General features: G+C 30.6%; 1 protein-coding gene across 1 annotated transcript in view; it reads right to left on the bottom strand.

Annotated features, from left to right (window-relative positions):
* Window positions 1-8,507, bottom strand: part of LOC124540486 — a 681,189-nt gene extending 672,682 nt beyond the window's left edge. The window contains exon 1 of the mRNA XM_047118099.1: window positions 8,194-8,507. The gene's annotated coding sequence lies outside the window, so the exon portion shown is untranslated. The remainder of the gene's footprint in view (window positions 1-8,193) is intronic.
* Window positions 8,508-13,342: the final 4,835 nt, after the last annotated feature.

The following is a 13,342-nucleotide window of genomic DNA, read 5'->3' as shown; positions in this document are numbered from 1 at the left end:
GAGAGGGACCATCTATCACGTTCGGAAATAGGTCGATCCACACGGAGTTCTTTAAAACGGTCTCTTCAACGAAATGTAGATCGGTTTTAACTACATTACCGTTTGAAAATGGAGGTCACGGGAAAATTGGCTTTACGCTGTTGAAACGAAATTTTACTATCGCTTGGGTTGGCAGAGCGCTTACGGTATCTCCCGACCTACGACCCGAGATAGCAAATGTATAGATTAGGGAAGCACTTCAGTTGAGCGACATCTGTACATCTGATGACTGAGATAGACGCTGCTTTAGATTGGCGCCTTAAAATCGTTTGATTATGAGCCTTCTCGTACAAGTTATAGAAATAGACATTCTATGTGCTTTACATGTATATTTTTTCCAAATTCGACATTTGTAAATGTCAGAAAATGTCGTGTCCCAATTTTGTGGAGAAATTGAAAATAGGTTACTAGCGACTCATCAAAGAGCTATCATAAAGAACGTCCGACACATGTCGGAATAGAGAATTAAGCTCGGAATCCTCTTATTAGTAAAGGCCTTTGCTAGGATTTGGATCTCCCGGCTTTGGCTTTCAGCTATTACGTCTCTATATAAGTATAGACATAACATCCCCTAATTGCAAGATGAACCAGAAATTAATTATTTGTATAAAGGACAAATGAAAATAGTTTTATTTTATTTTATATGTTATTTTAAGCCGATCGCAACTTTATTTATTTTGTCATTTTTTTCAAACTGGTGTGGCAGTATAGATAGAATGTTGAAACGAATATTTTTGCACGATTCAGTGGTTTTTGTGTATACAGTGACTCGATACGTTACTGTCAAATAAAATCTATACATACAGCCCAAAAAACTATGCAGGATACAAAACTATCAATATGTTAACAGCGGTATACGTTCCACTGATTTTTAATATTACGCCATCAATATGAAGAATAACTGTTGACGCTATTTCATATACATACAAAGAATAGGGACCAATTTATCGCCACATGCAAACCTAAGTAGATAATTTACGATCTTGACGAAAAAGGGGTTGCGGAAAAAACCACGGCAAATAGTTTTTAGGCAGTTAGATATAAAGTTGCAAATGGTATTAGTTATTCGTTGTGTGTTCATTTCACGCATATGAAATGTAATAAGCACCATAAATCTGGGGTGCAAACACATTTTTTGCAGAGACATAGAAAAATAGACTTTAATATTAAAGTAGTTAAGCTTAAAATTGTTTGCATATTATTTTCGATATAAAATGAATAGAAGCGATACACGCCCCATTTCGGTAGCATGGGGTGAACTTAGCAAACAGTTACCCCATAGCATGCAATATTTATTGCAGCTACTAACCTCGGGGATGAAGATTATGAAAATGCAGATGTTGATTCGAAATTTATTTGACATAATAAATTATGCAACATAAAACTTGAATTTTCTTTTCTCTTTATGAAATATCGGGAGTTGTTGACACTTTAATTAAAATACTTTCCGAGCAAATTTATTTCGAGTCGCAACCAATAGGTAACAAAATAAAATATTAACAAGATTTTATTTCGACTGTGTTAAAATATGGTAATCACTTGTATCTAGCAAACAAATTATACCGATCGATACAAACTCATTGTATGTACCTGGTTTACATTTAGTATTACTTTGATACACGAAATCTAAAATAATCAATCTTGTGTGGAAACTTTGCAAATTAATCGACAGGCAATTGTTTCTTTTTAATGGGATTCATATTTCTAGAGCAGTTAAACAAAAATGAATCCTCGTTAAAACCATAATACTTAGCAAACTTTAAGACACACACGTTAAGTTCAACACTTAAGCAGAATACCTAGACAAGATGATAGTTTTTATCAACTTTAAAGACAGGTTGTTAAACTTTAGAAATTTTCAGACAATACTTAACGCCTCGTTGTAGAACCCGATTATCTAAGGAGCGAAGTTCAAATCCCAGGTCGAGCGCATGTTTGCTTTCTAAACATGACTCTGGGTAGTGATAACAATTGTTTGATATTGGCAACGATGCAAATGTTCGGCCTTTGCACTGATGTGGAACAATAATTGACTTTATGTTAGTGAAAGAGATAGCTAAACGAGAACGGGAAATGTCTGTGGGAACGGTTGACATTTCCAAAGTTCTCAACGCTGTACTGATCAACTTAGGACTCGCATTTAAAAAATACGAGAAAAAATATATTTGCATAGGAGTTCGGTATATTAGGTTACATTCTCGTGTCTTAAAAAATATGTGTATTGATGAAAATATTAAAAGAAATAAAACAAGGTCTTGTAGTTATTACAAGACAAATTTATTGACAAGTTCGAAGACGCCTACAAAGTTTCATAAGCCGTATTAAGGTTTCCAGCAAAGTTATTGATGGTGTTTTTTTAACTCGAGTAGTTATTGTCTAACTTTGCAAGTTATGAATGTGATGATGGAAGAACGAAAGCTGATGTTTCATTCTCGGAAACTTTGCCCTGTTCACGCGATAAATAGGAAGTTTTATTTCGCTTACAGCAGTTTGTTATTCGAAACGAATCATTAAACTGACGTTATTTCTTTCGCGATTTGTTTCGATATTTTGGTATGGTAATATGAAAACATGATTTATTATTTATACTTCTTGCGATATCGCGAATTTACTTTAGACTTGTATTTGTAAATATATTTGAAGGAAAGTTCGAAATTTAAAATTAATTAAGTTTACTTTTAAATTTAATAGAATTCAAACAATATCACCACGACAAATTTCACTACGAATAAATCACTACTAATAATATTTGCAGTTACTCGAGTTTTAATACCAAATTTTGTTGTAGTCCCTTTAAATGAGAGCGAATGAGTCTCAAACTCGTCCCATTAAAACTTATTACATCCTGTAATAGATCCTCTGGAATCAACTGAGCCGTTGACACAAGCCAGATGTAAGGACCACTCGGGAAGTTGCTTAAAGTTGGTAACAAACTGATTTCAACGAAGAAACTTCTTGAGAGCTTATAAGTAAAATCTGAAATATATGTTAAATTTGACTTACAAGTACGCACTGAGGCTATATTTCGGGTCCAACGAGTTACACATCGAAATTTTTATTTTGGATAAACCATTGTCAGCTTGCTGGATTGTATAAGATTTTAAATTAACATGGTTATTTTTATTATTACAGTTATTAAAGACGGTATATTTACCATGTTTTAATTTTTGTTTCGTGGAGCTCGATATTTCGACATTATCTACAAATGTCTTGTTCACGAGACTGAACACTCGTGAAAAAGACATTCGTAGATATTGCTGGATTGTGTTTTTTAATCATTATATTTTACATTAACATAACATTTAGTGAAGATGAATATTAACAGGTCGGTGATCACGTCTATATAAAAGTCTCTAGAATTAATCTCAACATTACCAACTCCGACAAAGCTTTAGAAAATAAATGCGAGCTGTAATGAGTGTAGGATGCACGGCAACCGACCGCACTGTTGACAGAGCGACAAACAACCTCTTGTAAATACCACTTCGTTGCGTTTAATGGTTTTTCTAGACCCACTTTTATGATTACCTCATCCGTGCACTAAGCTATTGAAGGCGAAATATGTTAGCCAAGCTAAGTTCTATTTGAGATAATATTCAACAAAAGCCTCATTTCTGTGTTGGTTTTTATGAATGTATACTTAGTTTTAGTTGTATACAGAAGTTTATACATACATACATAATTATGTATATTATATAAAAGCTCTTTTGGTAGATTTAGAAAAGATTTATTTAAGGAAAATAATCGTAATAAATTTTTAAAATACGGTTTTATTTCTGATCGACCTGCTAAGAGTAAAATTAACGTACGTTTTGTAAGATAGTATGATCGTGTGAATGCTCTCTCTAGCCTTTTAAGACTTAATAGTGAAGTGTACCTAATGAAGATTCTTCAACATTTTCGCATTAACGTTTTTTAAAGATAATAAGTAGTTCAAAAAGTAAAAGACGAACTGAGAGCAACTAAAACAAACAGACGGAATGCCAAAGTCAGCAAATGTTGATAGAGCTACGCAAACACGCCTTTTGTGGCTCCACCGTGCAACCTACCCGTTTTATTTTTTTAATTCTTTTTCATTAATAAAGTGCATAATAAATAAGAAATTTTCAATTTAATAACCTGAACTAAAGAACTATCTCAGATTGATTTTACGGAAAAATCAATAATACGCAAAAAAAAATCCTGTTATTAAGACTTCTTGTTCAAGTGTTTTTATAAGGGAGAAAAGTAAACTAACATAAAGGAGAGTAATAAAAAGAAATTGATACGTTGATGTTTATTCTTACAATCTACTTCATTAATGTTCATAATTGGACACCGCAAAACGTAATTAACCCCTTAATCTACCCCGCAATGAACAATGTCCAATTTTACTTAATTGGAAGAGGCGATTGCTGTAGTCATTATCATTAATTAAAATTTGTATAGAGTTGTTAAAACGAACACTCTTCTTTGGGGACGATTTCGATAAAATCTCCATTACGATAAAGATCGATTTCTGATTGTTCTAATAATCGTATTTTCATTATTAAAGTTTCAGATCAATATTGCTAATTTGCTTATTAAGACATAACCATACTGATATACTGTTATAGAAAAAAAAATCCCAAATGAAAGGTCACAATTAAATTCAAGGTTCCATGCAGCATGACCGGCGTTATCAAAATATATCGTCACATAAGAGAAAGAAGACGCATGTCAGATCGACGAAAATCATTTGAGTTCTGAGTGTCCCGCTATCCACACCCGAAGCCATTTGGGTAAATAAGATAAACATAGATAAGTGTTCTGTTGATGCAAACAAAGCGTTGACAAACAGACGTTAGTGGTCAAACAATGAGTCATTGGAATTTAAGTCAGCATACACAATGTTATGCTTCTAAGTTTGTCGTTTAAATGTTCTGCTAACTTATGGATGTTTTGTATTATCACGCTGATACGTTTAGATGATCTGCTCAATAATTTAGTATAATGCAAGTATCTTACATTAGAATACTAAAAAGGAACTAGAGCGTATTTCAAATCTTTCCTGTAAATTTGTATTGTAATGTAAATGTTTCATTACTGAACTGATCTCTTCTCCCGTTACAGAGGAATTTTGAATCTTACCCCATCGCGCTGCTCCAATCCAATACAATCAATTGGTAGATATATCTAAGAGAATTACAGACAGATTGCCTCTTGTTACCTCCCTTCACCGTTAAGCACAACATGAATTATAAACACAAATTAGGTACTTGAAATAAAAGCTGAAGGAAAGATCAGGTATTGATTAAGCAATAAAACAAATAAATATCCGACCAACCAAAGTAAGCAAGCCTTTTTTATCGAATTCACTTCACTGAAGAACTCTTAGAATTGTAAGTATGGCCAAACATTTTTCGAGCATCATTCACAATACCTTGCGTGATATTTAGTCCACCGGAAAGTCTATCACGGCGTAACAAATCGTGATTAGACGGTAATCAAACAATTATAGACCAACACCTCTAGGCCAATGCGAATGGTCCCTCCATTTGCATCGGCCTGTAATTCAATTAATTGAATTAAACAGTAACCCTAATGGCGGTACCTCTGATGACGAATTGCACTTTAATTCCTGAGCATTTTTTATTGAGTAATAAAACTTTATTTATTACCAAGTCGCGTGTCTGATATATTATTGGAGTTCACAAACCGTGAATGAGAAAAATTACGTTTGCTGAGATTTTTTGGCTACCATAATAAATCATTATGAATAATACAACATTGATTTATACTAATGTAGATTTAGTTAGTATATTTATCATACAGACACTAAACTAGTTCACTGCAACATTGAATGTTACCATTTGAATCAAAACAAATGATTATTAGTTTTACGAAAATAAAAACAATTTTTTCTAGATTAGCTACATTGCTAGATGTTACTTTGTTGTTAAATTATACACTTAATATTTTCAAGTGTTTTATCCACTGTTATTGGTAGTTTTTTTAAAAATTGTAATTTAAGAGACAAATGTTACCGTTTTTTGAGCATAATATATATTTTTTAATTTGTTTATTTTAGGTAGGCAAACTTCGTTGGCAGTACTACGAATATAAATCACACCCTACACCGTCAATGCGTCGCCAACCATGGCATCTATGATGTTATATCCACTGTGCCTGTAATTACTGTAATAACACTGGCTCACTCAATGTTCAAACCAAACAGCAATTCAAAGTAATGATGGAAAGAAGCAGAATAATTAAAATGTAGGTAATATGTCAGCCCCCACAAAGCAATGCTACCACATACAAATAAATATAAAATATTTACTGAACGATCACATGAACAGAAAAAAAACACACAGACACAATCGAAAAAGCTTCTGTTAAAATAAATACCAAAATAAATGATTTCAAAAGTAAATTAAAACGTCCAATTGATATGAAAAAGGGAATAGTAGTTGAATTTGAAAAGATAACCAACGAACAACAATTTCATCAATAATTTATAATACAAATCAAACATGATATGAAATTTCAGAATACATTATTGACATCGCTTAATTATTCATACTTATTATCAATTAGTATTTATTTATAAATGATTAAATTAATTTTATTCTCATTGGACATATTCGTAGAAAATTTTTGATATAAATAGTATCATTTGCATATTATAGAAATATTTATAAGTATATCATATTGTAAGTTATTTTGTCACATAATAATTATGTTGAAAATGATATGACACATGTATTAATATATCATTAAAAAAATGTGATCACTATTGCTTAAATGACAAAAGGGCTTATCATAAAATATTTACTGAAAAATGTATTCTAAATAATAAATGAATCTTATTGGTTTTACACCAAACTTTATTTACAAAACTAGATATTTATAGTTATAATAATACAATATAAGTATATTAAATACGAATTGTATGCATCAAAATAAGAATTATAGAGATTGTAGATGTTTACAGAATGTATACTAGATAACCTTTAATGAGCATACTCTCAATAAAAAACATTTATCATCAGTATATTCAAAAGACATAATTACTCATACATACAACCTTTATCAGTTTATTTTTATATTATGTGTATGAATTCACCAAAACAGAATTGGACTTATTTCATTATAAATTCAAAAATGAGTGGTTGGTTGAAATTCATTTGTTTTAGATCAAACTGTCTGTTTTGATAATTATTGTATGAACATAAATAATTTTATTATGAAACATATAAACAAAACAGATGAATTACCTTAAAAAGCTCTATATGCTTAATATCATCCTAATAGACTATTTCTAATTATTATTTTTAATAAAGAGAATCAAAGATTGTATCTTGCACATTATTTTAATTATTTTAAGTCAGCCTTTACACACCTTTATATTTTTTTAAGATATTGATAGTTTTTTATTAACAATATAATACACCAATTGTAAGAAAGGTGTTTAATAACCAAACATTACAAATGTTTAAAAATTCTAGCATCATCAAAAGTACTATCAAAAGTAAAGTATTTTTATCTTTATAATAATTATTAATATACCCCCTTTTATTTTTTGTATCGACGACTGTCGTAAATTAAAACTTAAACATAGCTTAAAGCAAAGATTACTATCATAAATCAAAACTTCTGTCAACAATGTTAATTGAAAATCACAAAATCGATGTGAATATCTGTATTAATATGGAAGATGATACCATAATAAATAGTTACCTTTTACTTTTCTAGTTCAACAAGAAAGCAGCCCGGGAGGCTGTATGGTACGCGGACAAGTTGAATGACCGTGAAAAAAAGTACAAATCTTTTATCATTACTTCAAATCTAGATTACGCTGACTACATATCAAACTCATCTCGCCGCAATACAATGTCTAGCAGTACACAAATACGCGGAATAATAATAGAGCTACAATTATACCTATCGATCTTACGATATATGTAATGGAATTTAAAAATAGATGCAGAATTAGTTTATTTTTTAGTTAAATCATATTACTCATATATATAATCTGTCTGTTCCGTAAAAAGTACACAACAAAGTTCAAAAAGTTGAACTTATATTATTAAAACTTTATTATCAACTGTACATGCGCAAACGAGTTAAGAAGTAAACAAACTAAGTTTACGAAAGTTAACTATATTTTACAGTAAATTGAAATGAACATACCTTTGAGAATATTTGTAGCTAATCCAAAACGAAACTTGAGCTTAAACACAATATCCAATCGGAATATTATCACAACATTCCACTGTAAAACCACTCTTAGAAAACTGGTAGCTTCATTCACACTAAAGTTGTAGCACTTTTTGAGAGAAAAACTGAATAAAACAACTTTAAAATTCACTTGGCACCACCAAAACGATTCACTAAACAACTTTTTATTAAAGTTCACAGTCAATAATAACGTTTTAATAGTTAAAAACTTTTTAAATCGTCGTAAACAATCAGAGCGACAATCGGCACGCGACGGCCATCTTCCGCCAAAGCGGGGTTATATTTTATATTCACTAGAGGGAGCTAGACTTAGGAGTCGAGGAGGAATAGCCGGGGAAATTATAAATTAGTACCTAAAACTAATATAAAACTTATTAAGGTTATAATATTCGATTCAATAAAAAAAATATACAACCTTTACACACATTTTAGCTTATAAAATTAATAGTATTATACATATTTCTTATAAATGTTTAATTCAATAGATTGTTGTTAAAATAAACAATGGACCAAATTTTGAATTGCAAAGAAAATAACATATAAGTATATCTTCTCTATAAAATATAATACATAAATAGATTTCTATTAAAAAATACATATCAGACTGAAGAATGTAAAGTAAATGATTTTTGGGTAACTTTTTACTCTTGAGTGCTATGAAATATGCATATTTCTGAGGTCTTAATACTGGATAATTATTTTTAATTGTGAAGTAAGATATATAGACGTGATGTATGACATTTTGTTTTTTATTTATTACAAATATCAATAAAAATAACTATTTTCATTATTATTTTTGGTTCGTTCATATTATCACTTTACTATAAATTTAAATGTTATAATAATTAAATTAATTTTAGATTATGTTCAAAATATAACTTAACCAGGTCATAACGAAGTAAATAATATTATTATTAAATTTACTTATTCTTATCTTTTAATGTCATAGTGTAAGTGTGTATAGGCCTAAAATATTCGATGCCCCTGGCAACACTAGCTTGTAACGTCAAATGGAAAGTAAATATTTCTTGACGTTTGCCGAAGCTTTAAAAGCTCTACCTATTGTTTTGTTTGTATTGTATTGAAACTAAACGTAAGTCATACATTACATAGAATATCCAAAGAAGCTATAATATAGTTAGTCCTTAATAAATTGAACCAGTTTTGAAAATAGAATCCAAATTTTACGTACTACGAACGAAAAAAGATATTTTCGTACACCTGTCTGAGTTATAATATCAATTAACACTTGTATAAATACAATTGCTTGAACTATGACTATTTCAAATTGCTAATTCAATTCAAAACCTCTTTATGTTATATATAAAGAAGTTTTGAAAGTTTTTAATTATGTAGTCATCTTTAAGATTAATAATATAATTTAGGTCTTATATCTTTGATAGTTATACAAATATGTATTATCTCTATTTATTTCATTAAGACTGAATTAATAATATTTATAAAGGTAGTAGAAAAAAAATATTATAAACACTGAACACACAATTTTATGCAAAAGATCCCTCAATAGCTGAATCAATAGACAAACAATTATCATTAATGAAATGGGATACAGAGGAACAGAGTTAAATCTAAATTTTTATTATTCAAGTCAGATATAAGGACTTTAAAGGTAAAAAAAACTGAATTGTCTTAATATAGTGTTGAATAAAATGTAAAGCTACCATTGGTTCGCAAAGTAGGTAAAAGTTCTAAAAAGGAGAATTTAAGTAACATTCTTCTTTTTAGAACTTTTGTGTGCACATGAATACATCATCATTGTCATACCCTTATCCCAATTTACTTGGGCACAGCACGGCATATCATCTTCTTCCATACTTCCCTACCTGACATCATCTCACAATTAGCATTCTTTCCAGCCATATCATCATTCACACAATCCACTATTGTTTCATTGGTCGTCCCCTATCTCTATATCTATGTAGGTTTGTACATGTATATTATATCAATATTAAAAAGCAAAGACATTCATAATTATCTGTATTCTTCAATACAAGTTGATATATTGCCTTATTAATGTATATGAACGGGGCTAGCTCCTAGTGAGTATTTAAATTTAGAAAACATACACTAAAGTGTATGTTACCCTAAAGGGTACCATACCCAAATTGTAAAAAGGGACCATATTACTAGAACTCCGGTATCTTTCTGTCTATTCTTTCCAGCCATGTCATCATTCACACAATCCACTATTGTTTCAATGGCCGACCCCTTCCTCTATATCCATCCATGTTCATGCTCAAGACCTTCCTCGCAATATGTATAATACATATGATAACTTTTTTAATATAAGCTGATCAAGGTGTTGCTAAGTCCACTTTAATCTCCATAATGATTGTTATGTTTATTCATAAACTTTCTATCATCTATATCATTTGAAAGAATTAAATGTCGGTTAAATTAGGATACATAATCCGTAGTGTAAAGTTAGAACATTCAACAATATATCAAATGGAGTCATTACATAAATTACTATGTTAAACTTAATGAGATAAATTCAAATAAATTTATAATGAATGTCTTGTTTTAATACAAAAATGCTTTGGTTCCACATTATAACATTATCAACTTAATGAAAACAATTTAAAGATCTTGGTGACTTAACTTGACTTACTAGTATGGGTTGGTTTGGTCAGACCCTTGTCAGAGCATCTGAAGAAATAACACCTTAGAAATAACTGAGTCAATTTAATTATAAGCATAATATAACATCCAGATCTATTAGTGCAAGTACCACATATTTAGACAGTTTTTCTACTACCAAAGAAAAATATTTTGTATTGCTGAGTGTCAAAAAGAGTCGAGTTGGCCCAGTGGTTAGAACGCGTGCATCTTAACCGATGATTGCGGGTTCAAACCCAGGCAAGCACCGCTAATTCATGTGCTTAATTTGTCTTTATAATTCATCTCGTGCTCAGCGGTGAAGGAAAACATCGTGAGGAAATCTGCATGTGACAAATTTCTCTACTCGTTCGGATTTGAACCTGTGAGCTTCAGCTTCAGCAAAAAACCTCACATGTTGCTCTTTTCAAACATATTTACTATGCTGTTATTCGTAATTAGTATCCAATCAGTTCTGTGGTGGAGCCTAAGTCTAAATTCAGGTGTTTTTTCTACAGAGTATTATTTTAATTCATAATATGACTTATTGATTAATTTAGTCCTAATAAACTTTTTAAATTCGTTAAATGCTTAATTGATTAAATTTTCCGGTATCGTATTATATTTACGTATACCCTAAAGTGTTCTCTGTACCGTATGCAAAAGGAAAATAGGGATTAATTAATTTGCGTAGTGGTAGAAAAATATGATGGAAGGAAACGAAAATAGGAATTTAGAAAAGGCCCTGTTTCGAGAAGGTTTACTAAAATAAAATCTAATATGGTGTTATTTATACATTACTTTTTAATTATGTAGGTAGATATTTTAATCATGCATGGATAGTTTGTATATATTTAAAACCTTAAGCATGTTTTTATGTAACATATAAACACAATCAATGAAGTCGAATCGAAAATACTGCGAGTGCATTAAAATTCAAGAGGCGTCGATAAAAATTTGTCGACCTGACATTTAAATTTCCTACTTTCGGCTACTCTGTAAAATTGCCTTAATTTGTATAACTGTCGCGTCCGCGAGAGTTAAAATCTTAATTCGCTTATACCAGTTTTCTCCATTCGTCCAAACCCAATGGAAAACTATTTTCTCGCATTCATTTGAGTTGAATGTTTGGTGCAAGTCTCAAGCTAGAAAATTAATAGTTTTGATACTTGTTTAACCAAATTCATATTAATATAAAGTAAATTAAAATCTACACAATTAAATCTTGCTTTAAACAGAATAGGCTGGTTTAAGTACAGGCACAAGAGACATAACATCTTCATTCCCAAGACTGGTTAGGCATTAGTAAGTAAAGCTAAAGATTGAAAATTCTTCAGATACTTCGGTCTACGAATGTAATAAAAAATATTAGTACAATATGCATATCCTACGATACGTTAACTATGAATATACTAAACACCTCATTAGGAAATGAATTCTCTGAAGTCATACGTTGGATCAATGCACTCGAAGGTAGTTTAAAAGAGAACTATATTATTGCAAGCAAATTATATATTGTTTTAAAAGTTTTACGTTATGATCCCAATATTAATCTTTTGTTTTGGGTCGACATAGTTGCACATAAAAGATTTGTTAAATGTATTATAATTCCTAATTCAATAAAAGCTTATGTTGTAAATATATTCCAAATATAAACCTCTACTCTTAAATCCGATTCCGAATATGTACCGCCGTAGTCGAAACAGGCGTTCACTATAAGTTCTACACTTGAACCAAAAACATAATCTAATTGAGTATAGTGAGGAGCGGTCAGAGAGGCACAAATGAGATTTATCTGTTGAGTCACTCAAGCTATGTTTACTTCGTACGGAACCACTGCACTGGCTTTTGGCTGAAGTTTACGGGCAAATAAACCTTTACATCACTGTCTTCATTAATACGTCCGAGGATACGTTCAAGTAAATGTTACGATAAAATTGACAATCACTTGCGAAGTGGTTTAGTGCGATTATCTTTTTAATTATACTAATTATCTAACTTTTTATTTGCATACGTTGTACTTATCATAGTTATCTTATTGAGTTATCTCTATTGAATTTTAGTCTAATCAAAGACAATGTGATTTAGAATAAATAAAATGGAATATATTCCAAACCTTTTCCTCAAACGGAGAGGACGCCCAGCAGTGGGGATTTAAAGGTTGCTGCTGTTGTTGTTGTTGTTGTGATTTAGAATATTTTACAACTTTTTACAATTATGGGAAAAAGTAGTGAAATTAACAGAAGAGTATTTACTACATTATTTGGGTAATAATTATGTTAATGTCCTTGAATTTTGAAGCCTTTTGCTTTTAGTTATTAAAAAAACATTAGAAACTTTTTCAAGAGCGGTTGACAAGATTCGTGTATCTATTTTTTTGTTCATTCGCTGTCTCTTATTAATGTAGATAAAGTATCGCCAACCCCAAGAACTTAAATAGTATACCATTTGGACCGTAATTACACTAGTTTACTCACACTTC

The sequence above is a fragment of the Vanessa cardui genome, chromosome 25, assembly GCF_905220365.1.
Source record: "Vanessa cardui chromosome 25, ilVanCard2.1, whole genome shotgun sequence".
Lineage (NCBI taxonomy): Eukaryota > Metazoa > Arthropoda > Insecta > Lepidoptera > Nymphalidae > Vanessa > Vanessa cardui.
This window is presented reverse-complemented; position numbering and strand designations above follow the sequence as displayed.